General features: G+C 42.6%; 1 protein-coding gene across 4 annotated transcripts in view; it reads left to right on the forward strand.

Annotated features, from left to right (window-relative positions):
• Positions 1–18,270, forward strand: part of LOC122932183 (glycoprotein-N-acetylgalactosamine 3-beta-galactosyltransferase 1-like) — a 69,050-nt gene that overhangs the window by 31,797 nt on the left and 18,983 nt on the right. For 2 of the 4 annotated variants that reach the window (XM_044286456.1, XM_044286453.1), the window contains exon 2: positions 10,385–10,518. The gene's annotated coding sequence lies outside the window, so the exon portion shown is untranslated. Of the gene's footprint in view, positions 1–3,139; positions 3,160–10,255; positions 10,286–10,384; positions 10,519–18,270 lie in introns of those variants that run through there. The other 2 variants (XM_044286455.1, XM_044286454.1) reach the window with 2 other exon arrangements.

Here is an 18,270-nt window from a genome sequence, read left to right on the forward strand (position 1 = left end):
TGTTTGCCAGTCCAACGGAAACATGTTTTTCAGGATTCTCAGTTCCAGTAAAGGAATGTTAATCGGTAGTATCTGGGATTTAGAGTTATTAATTTTATAGTAAGAAAGGCTTCCAAAAAGAGAGATAATGGAAAATGCATGGGTTAGCGATTTGGAGGGGTTCGTCATCGTTAAGATAATATCATCCGCGTTCAGTGATATCACATGGGATTTTAAACCTATTTTCAGACCGTGTATATCGGGCGAGAGGCGAATGTGTTGGGCTAGGGGTTCCAAGGCTAAAATAAATAATAAGGGAGAAAGGGGACAACCCTGACGGGAACCATTAGTGATATGAAAACTTTGCGAGAGAACTCCGTTAACAAAAATCTTTGCTATAGGGTCCGAATATAAACCTCGGATTGCATGGATAATGGGGCCAGTAAAACCCATAGAGTCAAGAACAGAAAAAGCATAATGCCAATGGAGGCGGTCAAACGCCTTTTCTGCGTCCAGGGTGACTGCAACCATTGGCGTCATACGTGATTCTGCGACATTAATGATGTTGAACAAGCGTCTGGTGTTGTCAGATGCCTGTCTGCCTTTTACAAAGCCGGTTTGGTCATCGCCTATAAGGTTAGGAAGAATTGTGGCAAGCCTGGAAGCTATTAGTTTAGCGAAAATTTTTATATCTGAGTTCAGGAGGGATATTGGCCTAAAGTTTTGGGGTGAGTCTGGGGATTTACCAGGTTTAGGTAAAGTAACAATTAATGCCATCAGCATGTCAGCGGGGAAGGGGGAGCCAGACATCGTTTTTTGAAACAATGGTAGAAGGAAAGGGGCTAGAGTAGGGTAAAAATGTTTATAATATTCATTCGATAGCCCGTCTGGGCCCGGAGATTTACCCAGAGGGAGGGAAGAGACCAGCTTGCTTAATTCAAAGTCCGTAATTGGGACGTTTAGTTGTGCAAGGTGAGTTTGGGACAATTTAGGTAATTTGGCTTTCTCTATAAAGTCCTGAAGAAGCAATTCATAGTCAGTAGGAAGGGATAAGGTATCCTTAAGGTTATATAAGTCTTTGTAGTAAAGGCGAAACTGTTCTGCTATGTCTCTAGGGTCAATAAGTTTTGATTTAGTTGTGGGGTGCAACAGGAAGGGGATTCTAGACTTAGTTTGCTGGTGTTTAAGTTTTGAGGCCAGAAGTTTTCCCGCTTTGTTTCCCTGGGCATAGTACCTGGCTTTAGTGCGCGAGAGGGACTTAGTGAAGTCATTATTAAGGAGGCACATTAATCTGTCTCTTTAAAAGTTGTTCCTTTAGACGGTGGAGTCCTGAACAAGTTTTCACCCCCAGTAGAAGAGGGGATAATCCCAACTAAGACTGGGCGCCCTCTTGCCCTGGGCCCTTTAGCAGTCACATGGTCTGCCGTTATGGTAGTTACACCCCTACCACCAGGTCTTCTGCTAGGTGCAAATTATATGATCATTTAGTCATAAAGTTACAACACGAAATAAAAAACCCTTCTGTTGCGCTTCTATTTGTAAACCAAAATGTTGGAACCAATATGGTTGCTTTTTAATTTCATACTGTAATCTTCACCAAATTTGACACCGCTGGAATACAGTGGCATTTTATCTCCTATATGTTATATGTCTTGCTGGACCAAACATGACGCACCACCAGGTCCTGTGGAGATCTTAGTTCAAATCAGTAGACCTGCATCATGGTCTGAGAGTGATGATTGTAATACACCTACTGAAATGCTCTGTTACAGCCTTGTGAAACCTGTTTTATGCAGCAATGGAGCAGATGTCTTCCTGCATAGCTATGAAGATTTTTCATTCAGGAGGCTGGAAAGTGTGTGGGGTGGAGGGGGGGGGGGCACTTTGGGTGTGTTCACGGACAACAGTTATGGTGCTTACAGTTCTTGCAGCTGCTCCATATATATATATATACACATAACATACAATGCAACAGCACTCTGCAAACCAAATAAAGTGCAAAAATTAATTATATTGCCTATGCTATGCTTATAAATTAGGAATGCTCGGCAAAACATTTTGTACAAAATTATTTGAGCTCGTCTGCCTCACGTCAAGGCGATCTCTGTAAGACGGGAACCTGTCAAGTGCCAGCATGCATGTGGAACCTATACCCCCTCAACTTCATGGTCGCTGTCATGGGACTTAACAGGTTGAACTTAGTGTTAGGTTCCCGTCTTACAGAGATCGCCTTGACGTGAGGCAGACGGGCTGAAATAATTTTGTACAAAATGTTTTGCCAAGCATCTCTAATTTATAAGCATAGCATAAGCAATATAATAAATTTTTGTACTTTATTTGGTTTGCAGAGAGCTGTTGAATTGTATGTTGAGTTCTATGTTATGTTTTCAGCCATAGCACTGTGCACCTGTGCACTGGGATGTGCTGACTAACCAAATATATATATATATATATATATATATATATGAATTAATTTGGTAAAAACCCTTGAACATGCCACAAAAACAACCTCATCCTAATGCATACCTCCTTAAAAGAGGGACACTCATGGTTCATTGTGTGAAAGATTCTTTTTTCCTGCATATCTGTACTGCTTCAATAGTTTTCTCTTATGAAATAGCGCAAAAATAACCTGAATGTGGAAATTTCGAAAATCCCAACTGCATCAAATAATGAAATAATATACCAAATCGGCTCAAATATACATAGAGGAACCAGACAAAACACTTTTTGGGTCAATATTGTGAATGCAATAACAAAAATCTATACCTTAAATCAAAAAGAAGGACATTTAAGGAGCAAAGAGGGACAGAGTGACTTGGGTTAAAAAGAGGGATTGTCCCTCCAAAAGAGGGACCCTTGGAAGGTCTGCTGATGTATGGAACAATCTGTCCTTTATGTAGACCTCAGATTAGTGCTCTTACTTATACAGACCCCTACTTTTTACAGACTCCAGACCAGACCCCTGCTTTGTACAGACCCAAGAACAGACCCCTTCCAGAGCAAACCCCTTATTTCTACAGACCCCAAACCAGACCCCCATTCTGCAGACACAAGACCTAGACACAGACCTCCAGATATTAGCCTTTCCTTGGCCTGGCTAATCCTGGGTGTGGCCGCCACACGTCTTCCTGATACTGGAGCCAGTGATGAGTGAAGACGAATGTAAGAATGGAAAGGGTGAGTATAGGGAGCCCAGGAGTTTTGTCTTCCTTTATGGGAGGCCCTCCTATGGTTAGCAGATAGACATGAGCAAATTTTAAAAAATTGTCCTGAGTTTGATTTGGTCTGGATCGAAAGGGTCCTAATTGCTCTGAAAAGTCATGTATGACACCCTGAGGTCTCCGAGGACTGTCTCCCACCCTTTTAATGTTAAAACAGCAAATGTCAAAGAGACAGAGTCCCTTTTTGATGACAGATGTCTTTTTTTCTATGTCTTCTGATTTCTAAAATGCTAGCCAAAATTGTGATTTTTTTTTATTTATTTAGACAGTTTCATTCTCTCTTCTTATTAACCTTTTGAGGGTGGTTTCCTGTAGAGATTTTGGAATAATACCACAGCCGTTTTTTCTGATTGAGCTTTTATACCATAAGTGGATTTCAAAAGGAAAAGGCGAATATGAAGCAAAGACGGATGCTTCGCCTGCATTCTGGCTTTGGCTTAAAAAACTGTAGTGCTGTATTTTTCTAATCACCATTTATTCCATGTCTGAAGCATCCTTAGGGTTGCAATAATGCCCTTATTAGTTGTCACCCAGCTTCCCGGATAAATCTAATAAATGGCTGAATGAAATTTGTAACAATTTGTTTGTTAACGCTATACATGTGCATTATGTGTCTCTGATGTTACTGTATACATCTTCATGTGCTTGTGATGGTACTGTGTACATCTGTATATGCATCTGTGAGAGTACTACTGTATGCAACCATTTATGTATATGTGTCTGTGATGGTACTTCTATATACATCTGCATATGTGATAGTTTGTGATTGTAATTATTCTGTATACATGTGTATGTGTCCATGATGGTGCTGTATACATCCATATGCATCTGTGATGTTACTGTGTGCCTGTGATGGTACTGTGTACATCTGTATATGCATCTGTGAGAGTACTACTGTATGCAACCATTTATGTATATGTGTCTGTGATGGTACTTCTATATACATCTGCATATGTGATAGTTTGTGATTGTAATTATTCTGTATACATGTGTATGTGTCCATGATGGTACTGTATACATCCATATGCATCTGTGATGTTACTGTGTGCCTGTTTGTGCCTATGATGGTACTGTAAACATCTATAATGAGCCTATGATGGTACTGTATACATCTATAATGACCCTATGATAGTTCTGCATACATCTACAAGTGCCTGTGATGGTACTGCATACGTCTATGTGTGTCTGTAATGGTACTGTATACATCTATAAGTGCCTGTGATGGTACTGCATACATCTATAAGTGTCTGTGATGGTACTGCATACATCTATATGTGTTAATGATAGCACTGCATACATCTATAAGTGCCTGTGATGGTACTGTATACATCTACAAGTGCCTGTGATGGTACTGCATACATCTATATGTGTTTGTAATGGTACTGCATACATCTATATGTCCCTGTGATGGTACTGTATACATCTATAAGTGCCTGTGATGGTACTGTATACATCTATATGTCCCTGTGATGGTACTGCATACATCTCTATGAGTTAGTGATGGTACTGCATACATCTATATGTGCCTGTGATGGTACTGCATACATCTATATGTGCCTGTGATCGTACTGCATACATCTATATGTGCCTGTGATGGTACTGCATACATCTACAAGTGCCTGTGATCGTACTGCATACATCTATATTGCCTGTGATGGTACTGCATACATCTATATGTGTTTGTAATGGTACTGCATACATCTATATGTGCCTGTGATGGTACTGTATACATCTATATGTGTCTGTGATGGTACTGCATACATCTATAGGTGCCTGTGATGGCACTGCATACATCTACAAGTGCCTGTGATGGTACTGTATACATCTATATGTGTCTGTGATGGTACTGCATACATCTATAGGTGCCTGTGATGGTACTGCATACATCTACAAGTGCCTGTGATGGTACTGTATACATCTATATGTGTCTGTGATGGTACTGCATACATCTATAGGTGCCTGTGATGGTACTGCATACATCTATATTTGCCTGTGATGGGACTGCATACATCTACAAGTGCCTGTGATGGTACTGCATACATCTCTATGTGTTAGTGATGGTACTGCATACATCTATAGGTGCCTGTGATGGTACTGCATACATCTATATGTGCCTGTGATAGTACTGCATACATCTATATGTGTCTGTGATGGTACTGCATACATCTATATGTGCCTGTGATGGTACTGTATACATCTATATGTGCCTGTGATGGTACTGCATACATCTACAAGTGCGTGTGATGGTACTGCATACATCTCTATGTGTTAGTGATGGTACTGCATACATCTCTATGTGTTAGTGATGGTACTGCATAGATCTATACGTCCCTGTGATGGTACTGCATACATCTACAAGTGCCTGTGATGGTACTGTATACATCTATATGTGCCTGTGATGGTACTGCATACATCTATATGTGCCTGTGATGGTACTGTATACATCTATATGTGCCTGTGGTGGTACTGCATACATCTATATGTGCCTGTGATGGTACTGTATACATCTATATGTGTCTGTGATGGTACTGCATACATCTACAAGTGCCTGTGATGGTACTGCATACATCTCTATGTGTTAGTGATGGTACTGCATACATCTCTATGTGTTAGTGATGGTACTGCATACATCTATACGTCCCTGTGATGGTACTGCATACATCTACAAGTGCCTGTGATGGTACTGTATACATCTATATGTGCCTGTGATGGTACTGCATACATCTACATGTGCCTGTGATGGTACTGCATACATCTACATGTGCCTGTGATGGTACTGTATACATCTATATGTGCCTGTGATGGTACTGCATACATCTATATGTGCCTGTGATGGTACTGCATACATCTATAAGTGCCTGTGATGGTACTGCATACACCAATAAGTGCCTGAGATAGTACTGCATACATATATATGTGCCTGTGATGGCACTGCATACATCTACAAGTGCCTGTGATGGTACTGCATACATCTCTATGTGTTAGTGATGGTACTGCATACATCTCTATGTGTTAGTGATGGTACTGCATACATCTATACGTCCCTGTGATGGTACTGCATGCATCTACAAGTGCCTGTGATGGTACTGTATACATCTATATGTGCCTGTGATGGTACTGCATACATCTATATGTCCCTGTGATGGTACTGTATACATCTATATGTGCCTGTGATGGTACTGCATACATCTATATGTGCCTGTGATGGTACTGCATACATCTATAAGTGCCTGTGATGGTACTGCATACATCTATAAGTGCCTGTGATGGTACTGCATACATCTATATGTCCCTGTGATGGTACTGCATACATCTATAAGTGCCTGTGATAGTACTGCATACATCTATAAGTGCCTGTGATGGTACTGCATACATCTATATGTCCCTGTGATGGTACTGCATACATCTATAAATGTCTGTGATAGTACTGCATACATCTATAAGTGCATGTGATGGTACTGCATACATCTATATGTGCCTGTGATGGTACTGCATACAGCTATACAGGGAGTGCAGAATTATTAGGCAAATGAGTATTTTGACCACATCATCCTCTTTATGCATGTTGTCTTACTCCAAGCTGTATAGGCTGGAAAGCCTACTACCAATTAAGCATATTAGGTGATGTGCATCTCTGTAATGAGAAGGGGTGTGGTCTAATGACATCAACACCCTATATCAGGTGTGCATAATTATTAGGCAACTTCCTTTCCTTTGGCAAAATGGGTCAAAAGAAGGACTTGACAGGCTCAGAAAAGGCGAAAATAGTGAGATATCTTGCAGAGGGATGCAGCACTCTTAAAATTGCAAAGCTTCTGAAGCGTGATCATCGAACAATCAAGCGTTTCATTCAAAATAGTCAACAGGGTCGCAAGAAGCGTGTGGAAAAACCAAGGCGCAAAATAACTGCCCATGAACTGAGAAAAGTCAAGCGTGCAGCTGCCAAGATGCCACTTGCCACCAGTTTGGCCATATTTCAGAGCTGCAACATCACTGGAGTGCCCAAAAGCACAAGGTGTGCAATACTCAGAGACATGGCCAAGGTAAGAAAGGCTGAAAGACGACCACCACTGAACAAGACACACAAGCTGAAACGTCAAGACTGGGCCAAGAAATATCTCAAGACTGATTTTTCAAAGGTTTTATGGACTGATGAAATGAGAGTGAGTCTTGATGGGCCAGATGGATGGGCCCGTGGCTGGATTGGTAAAGGGCAGAGAGCTCCAGTCCGACTCAGACGCCAGCAAGGTGGAGGTGGAGTACTGGTTTGGGCTGGTATCATCAAAGATGAGCTTGTGGGGCCTTTTCGGGTTGAGGATGGAGTCAAGCTCAACTCCCAGTCCTACTGCCAGTTTCTGGAAGACACCTTCTTCAAGCAGTGGTACAGGAAGAAGTCTGCATCCTTCAAGAAAAACTATGATTTTCATGCAGGACAATGCTCCATCACACGCGTCCAAGTACTCCACAGCGTGGCTGGCAAGAAAGGGTATAAAAGAAGAAAATCTAATGACATGGCCTCCTTGTTCACCTGATCTGAACCCCATTGAGAACCTGTGGTCCATCATCAAATGTGAGATTTACAAGGAGGGAAAACAGTACACCTCTCTGAACAGTGTCTGGTAGGCTGTGGTTGCTGCTGCACGCAATGTTGATGGTGAACAGATCAAAACACTGACAGAATCCATGGATGGCAGGCTTTTGAGTGTCCTTGCAAAGAAAGGTGGCTATATTGGTCACTGATTTGTTTTTGTTTTGTTTTTGAATGTCAGAAATGTATATTTGTGAATGTTGAGATGTTATATTGGTTTCACTGGTAAAAATAAATAATTGAAATGGGTATATATTAGTTTTTTGTTAAGTTGCCTAATAATTATGCACAGTAATAGTCACCTGCACACACAGATATCCCCCTAAAATAGCTAAAACTAAAAACAAACTAAAAACTACTTCCAAAAATATTCAGCTTTGATATTAATGAGTTTTTTGGGTTCATTGCGAACATGGTTGTTGTTCAATAATAAAATTAATCCTCAAAAATACAACTTGCCTAATAATTCTGCACTCCCTGTATGTCCATGTGATGGCACTGCATACATCTCTATGAGTTAGTGATGGTACTGCAGACATCTATAAGTGTCTGTGATGGTACTGAATCCATCTATAAGTGTCTGTGATGGTACTGAATCCATCTATAAGTGCCTGTGATGGTACTGCATACATCTATAAGTGTCTGTGATGGTACTGAATCCATCTATAAGTGCCTGTGATGGTACTGCATACATCTATAAGTGCCTGTGATGGTACTGCATACATCTATAAGTGCCTGTGATGGTACTGCATACAGGGGCGTAGCTAAAGGCATCTATATGTGCCTGTGATGGTACTGCATACATCTATATGTGTCTGTGATGGTACTGCATACATCTATATGTCCCTGTGATGGTACTGCATACATCTCTATGAGTTCGTGATGGTACTGCATACATCTATAAGTGCCTGTGATGGTACTGCATACATCTATAAGTGCCTGTGATGGTACTGCATACATCTATAAGTGCCTGTGATGGTACTGCGTACATCTATAAGTGCCTGTGATGGTACTGCATACATCTATAAGTGCCTGTGATGGTACTGCATACATCTATATGTGCCTGTGATGGTACTGCATACATCTATAAGTGTCTGTGAGAGTACTGCATACATCTATAAGTGTCTGTGAGAGTACTGCATATATCTATATGTGCCTGTGATGGTACTGCATACATCTATATGTGCCTGTGATGGTACTGTATACCTCTATAAGTGCCTGTGATGGTACTGCATACATCTATATGTGCCTGTGATAGTACTGCATACATCTATAAGTGTCCGTGAGAGTACTGCATATATGTATATGTGCCTGTGATGGTACTGTATACATCTATAAGTGCCTGTGATGGTACTGCATACATCTATAAGTGTCTGTGAGAGTACTGCATATATCTATATGTGCCTATGATGGATACATCTAGAAGTGCCTGTGATAGTACTGCATACATCTATATGTGCCTGTGATGGTACTGCATACATCTATATGTGCCTGTGATGGTACTGCATACATCTAGAAGTGCCTGTGATAGTACTCCATACATCTATATGTGCCTATGATGGTACTGTATACATCTATATGTCCCTGTGATGGTACTGCATACATCTATAAGTGCCTATGATGGTACTGCATACATCTAGAAGTGCCTGTGATAGTACTGCATACATCTAGAAGTGCCTGTGATAGTACTGCATACATCTATATTGCCTGTGATGGTACTGCATACATCTATAAGTGCATGTGATAGTACTGCATACATCTCTATGTGTTCGTGATGGTACTGCATACATCTATAAGTGCCTGTGATGGTACTGCATACATCTATATGTGTCTGTGATGGTACTGCATACATCTATATGTGTCTGTGATGGTACTGCATACATCTAGAAGTGCCTGTGATGGTACTGCATACATCTATATGTGTCTGTGATGGTACTGCATACATCTATATGTGTCTGTGATGGTACTGCATACATCTATATGTGTCTGTGATGGTACTGCATACATCTATATGTGCCTGTGATGGTACTGCATACATCTATATGTGCCTGTGATCGTACTGCATACATCTATATGTGTCTGTGATGGTACTGCATACATCTATATGTGCCTGTGATCGTACTGCATACATCTATATGTGTCTGTGATGGTACTGCATACATCTATAAGTGCATGTGATAGTACTGCATACATCTCTATGTGTTCGTGATGGTACTGCATACATCTATAAGTGCCTGTGATATTTTGCCTGATGTATGCAGTACTATCTGCCCTACCTGTCACTTCTGTGAATCATCACCATATGAAGAAACAGGTAGGTGTTTGCACTTTGAATATTCTTTAGCTGGGTGTGTTTAATAAGAGCTGGGAACATGAGGTTATAGGATCTGATTGGGCCTTTCCCTGACGTCCTGTAGGAGGCAGCTTTCTCTCTGTGTGGAGCTCATATGCTGTGACAATGACAGTGAGATCACGGTGTGCAAGCATCTCTTGTGTGAGTGCATGCAGCTCTGCAGGAATCAGGGTGGATATACATAGCTCACTGCTGGATAATGCAGCATTCTAAATGCTAATTACAATTTCTCATTGTCAGGTTTATGATGTGTAGCGGCTGTATCGTCAATGTCCATAAGAAAAGCTCGACCGACTGTAATCATCCCTGTACATTTCAAAGATAATTCATATCTGGCTGGATCGTTCTTCAGCACCTGTCACTATAAACCGCAGGTAAGTGCAACAGATGTATACAGGGAACGCTTGTGCAGTTACAGATGTAGCAGGGTTGAATTTGCCATTGAACACATTGAGGGCTGCATTGACATTGTGTATAACTTTAAATAATGTGGTCTACTTCTAAGTGTATCTGCAGTTCCATGTAAAACAGCAGCAAAGAAAGCACAATGACGCTGCCAAATCCCAATCTCAGCTTTGCTGAAAGTTGACTGCATGTCTTTATATCTCACTGGAATGCATGTGAGAGCTAGATTATAGGGGTGTGTTACAGACCCTGCAGTCTCAGTCAGTGGGGATACCCCCCCCCCCCCCCCCCCCCAAGGTAATATCCCAGGGGCCAGTCCAGCCAGGAAGATTTTTTTTTTCTGGCTTCGGTTATTCCCTGTCAGGGAACTTCTAGTCAGAAAGATTTTTTCCTGCTGAAACATAGTACCGTATTCTTCACCCTATAAGACGCACCAGCCCATAAGACGCACGTAGGTTTTAGAGGAGGACAATAAGAAGAAAAAAAATTGTCATTACACCTCAGGTCAGACCACCAATCAGACCACCAATGCAGTGGAGTGCCTAGGGTGTTTGGCACCTGGGGCGGGTGCTTTCTTTGCCTCCCCCCCCCCCCCTTAAAACAAAAATTGTACCCCCTCACAGCAGTATTGCCCTCATTGTACAACCTTCACAGTAGTTTTGTACAGATGTGTGCCCCCTCACAGTAGTTATGCCCTCTGTGCACCTTTCACAGTTGTAATGCCCTCTTTGTGCCCCATCACAGTAATAATCCCCATTGTGTGCCCTTCATAGTAATAATCCCCATTGTGTCCCCTTCATAGTAATAATCCCCATTGTGCCCCCTTTATAGTAATAATGCCCACTGTGCCCCTTTAAAAAAAAAAAAAAAAAACACAGTAACTACTCACCGTGTCCTCTCTTCCCTGCAAGCATAGATCACTCTGCAGAACTGTTTGGGCGGAGCGTATGCAGATTTCTGGGCTGCTGACTCCGCCCACACATGCCAGCAGCGCGATCCGTTTCTGCAGGCTGAATGGTGGAGCAAGGAGAAGTCTTCCTGCTTCACAATTCTGTGCGCCGCCGGCGTGAAGGAGGGGAGGAGCGCTGGGAGCTGAGCGGTGAGTGACAGGACCCAGCTCCCAGCAATGAGCGCTTCCATCTGTATTGATGGAAGCGCTCATTGCTTCTGGCACTCTCCTGAGAGCAGGCACCTGGGGCGGACCACCCCCACGTCCCCACCTTAGTACGCCACTGCCCCAATGTTAATCAGATCTCAGCTCCAATCAGACCCCCAATGTTAATAAGACCCCAATAAGACCTCAGATCAGGCCACCAATCTGACGTCAGCTTAGATCCCAATGTAAATGACCCCCAATCAGCCTCCATGCCTCTCATCAGCCCCTGTGCTTCTCATTAGACCCCATATCAGTCCTTATGACTCTTACCAGTCCCCATTATCATCCCTTAGGCCTCTCATTAGCCCCCATATCAGTCCTTATGCCTCTTATCAGCCCCCATTATCAGCCGTATGCCTCTTATCACCCCCATTGCAGCCCCCTTATATCAGATCAGCCCCAAGCAGCCTCATGTTTTACAAAATAAAAAAACACTTACATCTCCTGCTCATGGACGCTGCCGCTCCTCACCGCCCGCGATCTTCTTCCTACTGCTGTCGGCTGTGCTGTAAACTGGCGCGCACAGAGTGAGGTCACAGAGCGCCCTCACACTGTACGCAGCCACTGCACAGCCGACAGCTGAGGACCAGGAAGCGGAGAGTACAGAGACTTCACCGCTTCCTAGTCCTCCAGTACTAATGAGCGCTTTCATAATAGAAGCACTCATTAGTATTCGCCCCATAATACTCAGGGACATTTTCCCCCCACTTTTGGGGTGAAAAATGCGTCTTATGGGGCGAAAAGTACGGTAATTCCTTGTCTATGGCAGTGTGCAAAGCGTCTTTGGCTTCAGTTTCCTAGTAACATAGAAGTCTCGCTTAGTCACTAAGATTGGAGATCCATTCACAGAACCATATTCGATTTTGCGGACCACAAGTTGCAGATCCACAGGACATGGATACTGCCGTGTGCATTCTGCATTTGCAGTTCAGAACATCCTGCCCTATGATGGTAATGCCCATTCTTGTCCACAATATGGACAAGGGCGGGACATTTTCTATCTCTTTCGAGGCCGCGGAATGGATGTGCGGATGCTCTGTGTTCTGTCCGTGTCTCACAGTCCCATTGTAATAATGGGTCCACATGAGATCTGCAAATTGTGGGTCGAAAACAAAAAATACTTTTGTGTGAATTGGCCCGAATGTGCCTCTGAGTTTATGTTTCCCATAGACACTCTGTGCAGAGAGACTTTCTGTTAGCGCCATTTCGTTCTTTACCAAATTAATTCTATTTAGAATCAATCGTTGTTAAAGAGGGGTCTCCTTTCCACGATATACCTTTAGGTCTAGATTCTTGTCATTTTCATTGCAAAGATCACCTAAGTGGGGCTCAGACGGGACAGATAGAGAAGAGTAAGTTCTAAAGTCCCTTTCACACGAGCGAGTTTTCCGCGCGGGTGCCATGCATGACGTGAACGCATAGCACCCGCACTGAATCCTGACCCATTCATTTCAATGGGTCTGTGTACATGAGCGTTGTTTTTCACGCATCAGTTCTGCGTTGCGTGAAAATTGCAGCATGTTCTATATTCTGCATTTTTTAACGCAGCCCTGGCCCCATAGAAGTGAATGGGGCTGTGTGAAAAATGCATTGCATCCGCAAGCAAGTGCGGGTGCGATGCATTTTTCACTGATGGTTGCTAAGAGATGTTGTTTGTAAACCTTCAGTTTTTTATCACGCGCGTGAAAAACGTATCAAAGCGCATTGCACCCGCGCGGAAAAAACTGAACAACCGAACGTAATCGCAGACAAAAACTGACTGAACTTGCTTGCAAAATAGTGCGAGTTTCACTGAACGCTCCCTGAACGCATCCGGACCTAATCCGTCACGCTCGTGTGAAAGGGGCCTAAATGTTCAGACTCTCCAAGCTTTAGAAAGTAGAAATTTGGAACAGGAAAACCACAAATTTAGGACACCAGGCTTCCAGTGGGAGAAAGAGTACAAAACCTTTTCTCAAATTGTGCAAATATTACGTCAGACACCTGGATAGAATCTTGTACCCAGGTTACTTCCTCAGGTTAAAGAAATTGCCCCCCAAGGCAAATAAGTCAACCCTTTACAGAGGCTCATATGGTGGTTGTTTCAGGACAAATCTTGACCTCTTTCCCAGGAAATTTCTGGGGTCTTATCAAGAGTGAATGCAGTGCTAAAGCCACAGGTAATATGAAGGCTAGATCTGACATGTCTAAGCAAATACCTTCTTGGAAATTAATGATGTGAATTTCTGTTCGGTTATCAACATTCACCAGCAGGACGATTTTATGGGTCATCATGGTTTCTCATCTTCAATTCTCTGGCCTTTGGTTTGTCATCATCACCTGGTGTTTTTACTAAGTTAGTTGTGGAATATATGACAAAATAACATGGTCTTAAGACGCAGGAAATGCTCAACCCCATATGCAGTTGTGCATCTACAGTCATGTGAAAAAATTAGGACACCCTTTGAAAGCATGTGGTTTTTTGTAACATTTTTAATAAAAGGTTATTTCATCTCCGTTTCAACAATACAGAGAGATTAAAGTAATCCAACTAAACAAAGAAAACTGAAGAAAAGTATTTTCAAGATCTTCTGTAAATGTCATTCTACAAAAATGCCTATTCTAACTGAGGAAAAAGATAGGACACCCTTGCCCCTAATAGCGAGTGTTACCTCCTTTGGCTGAAATAACTGCAGTGAGACGGTTCTTGTAGCCATCTACCAGTCTTCGACATCGGTCTGAGGAAATTTTACCCCACTCCTCAATGCAGAACTTTTTCAGCTGTGAGATGTTTGAGGGGTTTCTTGCACGTACAGCCCTTTTCAAGTCACCCCACAGCATCTCAATGGGATTCAAATCTGGACTTTGACTTGGCCATTCCAGGACTCTCCATTTCTTCTTTTTCAGCCAATCTTTGGTTGATTTACTAGTATGTTTTGGGTCATTGTCATGTTGCATGGTCCAGTTCTGCTTCAGCTTTAATTTTCTAACTGATGGTCTCACATGTTCTTCAAGCACCTTCTGATACACAGTAGAATTCATCGTGGATTCTATGATGGTGAGCTGACCAGGTCCTGCTGCAGCAAAGCAGCCCCAAACCATGACACTTCCACCTCCATGCTTCACAGTTGGTATGAGGTTCTTTTCTTGGAATGCTGTGTTTGGTTTACGCCAAACATGTCCTCTGCTGTTGTGTCCAAATAATTCAATTTTGGACTCATCTGTCCAAAGAACATTATTCCAGAAGTCCTGGTCTTTGTCAACTTTATCTCTGGCAAATGTCAGTCTGGCCTCGATGTTTCTCTTGGAAAGCAAAGGTTTCCTCCTTGCACACCTCCCATGCAAGTTAAACTTGTACAGTCTCTTTCTGATTGTAGAGGCATGTACTTCTACATCAACAGTAGCCAGAGCCTGCTGTAGTTCTCGAGATTACACTTTAGGGTTTTTGGATACCTCTTTTAGCATCTTGCGGTCTGCTCTTGGGGTGAACTTGCTGGGGCGACCAGTCCTGGGCATGTTGGCAGTTGTTTTGAAAGCCCTCCACTTGTAGACTATCTTCCGGACAGTGGAATGGCTGATTTCAAAATCTTTTGAGATCTTTTTAAATCCCTTCCCAGACTCATAGGCTGCTACAATCTTTTTTCTGAAGTCCTCTTACAGCTCTTTTGCTCTCACCATGGTGCTCACTCTCACTTCAACAGTCAGGAGCACACCAAACTAAATGTCTGAGGTTTAAATAGGGCAAGCCTCATTCAACATGCAGAGTAACGATCTACTAATTATGTGCACCTGGTGTGATATACCTGTGTGAGATCTGAGCCAATTTAAGAGGGAATACATGTGAGGGTGTCCTATCTTTTTCCTCAGTTAGAATAGGCATTTTTGTAGAATGACATTTACAGAAGATCTTGAAAAGACTTTTCTTCAGTTTTCTTTGTTTAGTTGGATTACTTTAATCTCTCTGTATTGTTGAAACGGAGATGAAATAACCTTTTATTAAAAATGTTACAAAAAAAACACATGCTTTCAAAGGGTGTCCTAATTTTTTCACATGACTGTATACCCCGGGGAGCAAATCCTGCACAAGTGGTCTGTTGCTAATGGCGATCCCCAGCAAAAAATGCATGCAATGGAGGATGCCCGCAGCGGACCACAAGTGTCACAAAGGCATCCTACACCAGATAGAAAAATGTGTGGATATAATTGACAATATGGAATAAACATTTACAAGAATAGGTGCACTACTGTGGTGGATGCAATCAACAAAATCTGACTAAGCGTCCCGCAACCGCTCAGTTATGGCCTTAATACAAGGATATATTGGCTAAAGTCTCATTTTAACACCGGTGTGAGTTTAGTCAGATTTTGTTGATTGCATCAACCACAGTAGTGAACCTATTCTTGTACATTTTTATAAGTTAGTTGTGGCACTAGACTCCAGAAACTGGTTGCTTAAGCTCACAGGAGTGAATCCAGAAATCAAGGTGGATGTGAGATCTAAGGTCCCATCACCAAGTGCCAGTCAGAACCCATTGGAGTAAATTGAAATAACTGGGCCCCACAGCAAATATTTCAACAGGGCTCCCCAAACAACTTCTGTGCAAGTCCTCCCCCCTCCCGTGTAACCGCTGCTCCTGTTGCTAGTCAAGATTGCTATCATATCAGGCGAGGCAGCTGCTCTGTCTATAAATATATACTTTCCTGGCCTCTTCCATAGAAGCAGTAACATGGCATTAGTGTACATTGCAAACCAGCATTGTTTCAGGAAGAAACCAATGTTTATCAAGTCTGGTTCTTCTTGTGGTGATCAAACCAGAAACTCTGGAAGACCTGTCTTCATGGCTTTGTCTGAAAAAATACTGAACAAGGTAGATTTTTCTGGCCATTCCAGTAATTCTGGTCAGGAAGTACACTGCCACATTCTTTGAGTTCAGGGGATATTTTCTCTTCAATAGATGTATCTGTGATCCAATATCAGAGACCTGGGAGCAATATATCTAGCTCTTCATTTAGGGCAGACTCAAGAATCAGTCAGTGGCGGAGCAAACAGGTTATATCTCTATATTAACAATTGGCACAGGACTCGCTCTGATTGACAGAACAGTCAATATAGTAAAATTATGACTTGGGCTGTGGAATGTCAAACCGTAGACAGCTATCCACATTCAAGGTATTCTGAATGTTCAGGCGGATCTGTTAAGTTGGTCACAGGAAAAGTCTCAGCAACTGTATTTTTAACAGATTGTGTGCAGATGGGGCACCCCCATTTAGATGCAATGGGAACAGCCTCCAATACAAACCTCAAGAAGTTCTGCTCCCTGAATTCAGTGGATCCACCCGAAAGAATAGATAGCCTGTCTTTCAATAGGGAAGGAATTTTTCATCCACATTTTCCTCAATTTCCCCTCATATCCTGAGTGCTCAGGAAAATGAGATGAGAGTCTCAGCCATAGCTATAGTGCTCATCTGGCCAGGAAGGCATGATTCCTCACTGGCTACAACTTTCCAGAGGTCCCTAAGCAGATCGGCCAGCACCACTCCTGTCAGTTCAATAATGGCTCAAATCCTACTTATCACAATCAACTACATTATGTGTAACCCCAATTCCTCATAGATTGTAGGCTCTTGCGAGCAGGGCCCTGCGTAAAAGTGTTAAGAGTTATGTAGCAGCTTGTGAGACCTGTGCACACGCGAAGGTGGCGCACACTCAGCCATCAGGATCTCTTCTTCCTTTGGCCATCCCATCTCGTCCTTGGACGCATTTGTCCATGGACTTCATTACTGATTTGCAGAGTTCCCCTGGGAAAACTGTTATTTTGGTGGTAGTGGACCGCTTCAGCAAGATGGCTCACTTTGTACGATTATCAGGTTTGCCCAATGCGAAAACTCTTGCTCAGGTTTTGATTGACAACATTGTGAAATTACATGGAATTCCCTCTGATGTGGTCTCTGACAGGGGGGACGCAATTTGTTTCCAGGTTTTGGAGGGCGTTTTGTTCTGGGTATTCAGTTGTCTTTCTCTTCGGCTTTCCATCCTCAGTTGAATGGTCAAACTGAGCACACTAACCAAAACCTGGAGACCTATTCAAGGTGTTTTGTCGCTGAGAATCAGGAGGAGTGGTCCTCGTTCTTGTCTTTAGCTGAGTTTGCCTTGAACAACCGCAGGCAGGAGTCAACTGATAAGTCACCATTTTTTGGCACATATGGTTTTCATCCTCAGTTTGGTACTTTTTCTGGGACTGAATCTTCTGGGATACCAGAAGAGGAGAGATTCTCTTCCTCTTTGTCATCTATCTGGTGGAAGATTCAAGTTAATTTGAAAAACAATGGGTGAAAGATATAAACGGATGGCTGAAAAGAGACGTATGACTGGTCTGGACCTGTGTGTGGGTGATTTGGTGTGGTTGTCCACTAAAAACATTAAGCTGAAGGTACCCTCTTGGTAATTGGGTCCAAGATTTATTGGCCCTTACAAAATCTCAGCCATTGTCAATCCGGTGGCGTTTCCACAGGCCTGAAAGATCCATAATGTGTTTCACAGGTCCTTGTTGAAGAAATATGTGGAACCTGCGGAACCATCTCCTTA

This window comes from Bufo gargarizans, chromosome 3 (assembly GCF_014858855.1).
Source record: "Bufo gargarizans isolate SCDJY-AF-19 chromosome 3, ASM1485885v1, whole genome shotgun sequence".
Taxonomy (NCBI): Eukaryota; Metazoa; Chordata; class Amphibia; order Anura; family Bufonidae; genus Bufo; species Bufo gargarizans.